Source organism: Arachis ipaensis, chromosome B09 (genome assembly GCF_000816755.2).
Source record: "Arachis ipaensis cultivar K30076 chromosome B09, Araip1.1, whole genome shotgun sequence".
Classification (NCBI taxonomy): Eukaryota; Viridiplantae; Streptophyta; class Magnoliopsida; order Fabales; family Fabaceae; genus Arachis; species Arachis ipaensis.
This window is the reverse complement of record NC_029793.2, coordinates 9,255,888-9,257,033: the sequence shown is the minus strand read 5'-3', so window position 1 is coordinate 9,257,033 and position 1,146 is coordinate 9,255,888. Positions and strand designations below refer to the sequence as shown.

The following is a 1,146-nucleotide window of genomic DNA, read 5'->3' as shown; positions in this document are numbered from 1 at the left end:
GATGAATATTTGGATTGGGAGAGTGTTATGGAGTTCATGAATAATAATAATAATAATAGTGAGTCATCAGAGGGTTGTTATTTGGAGCAGAAAGAAAATTTGCTGACGTGGCTGTGGAAAGATGATGATGATGATTGGGAAAGTGAGTGCATGAAATTGGGGGAGAAGATGGATAGTAGTGAGAAACAAAATGATGATGATGTTGTTGCTTGGTTTCTCTCTTGAAGGGAAAAATACCATGTGTAACCCCCTTTATTTCAATCTATTTTTGGAGTGTGTTTTGTGATGAGGCTTTTTTTTCTTCTCCTTAAAAGTTCATGTCACAAACTCACCTTTATTTTAGGCATGTAATTTGTCTTTCTTTTCTATCTTTTAGTGTGCCAGTTGTGTTTTAGATTTTTAGTAGATTCTGCATGTGGCCATATTCGGCTTTTAGAACATAATAAAGGGTTTCAGGTTTCTTTTAATTTTATTTTATTTTATTTTTTTGTTAGAATAGATGTGTAAAAGACTAAAAGGACTCAGATTTTTACATTATTGTAGAATAAAGCAAAACATGTTCGTTTATTTTGATATTCTTGATAACAAACGGAAATAAAGGAAAGAAAATACGGTTTAATGCTAGTATATAAATATTTTTACACGTTATTATACATCTCGTTAACTTGTTTATTGTAAAAATAAGATATATTTATGGTGAAAACTCATCAATTTTACGTAAAGTTAATAGGTAAAAACCATTAAATAATTTGATTAACTAAATTTTCATATAATGACTCTTCGTTATTAATTTCACGTAAAGTTAACTCCGTTTGAATTTTCACTTATGTTTATATCTATCTTATTTATAGTTATAATTGAACAACTAAAAAAAAATGATATTTTCAATATGATTTAGATTGATTTAAAGAGTAAAATGAATATAATTGGTTATGATTTAAATTATATCGATTTGTCTTGTACTGAAATTTTATGGATTTGAATTGATATTTGCATTATATCGATTTAAAATTATTTTTAATTGAATTCAGTTTAAATTATTGTGATTTAGATTTTATCGGTTTATTCGATTTTAGAAACAATTATTGGTTTAAATTTTTAAATTATAAAATTTTTAATTTAAAATTTAGATAGATATAATTTGGC

At 25.7% G+C, this 1,146-nt stretch overlaps 1 protein-coding gene across 1 annotated transcript in view; it reads left to right on the top strand.

Moving 5' to 3' along the window:
* LOC107614953 (transcription factor MYB11) overlaps positions 1-1,146 on the top strand; it is a 20,681-nt gene that overhangs the window by 13,934 nt on the left and 5,601 nt on the right. The gene's annotated exons all lie outside the window — the stretch shown is intronic.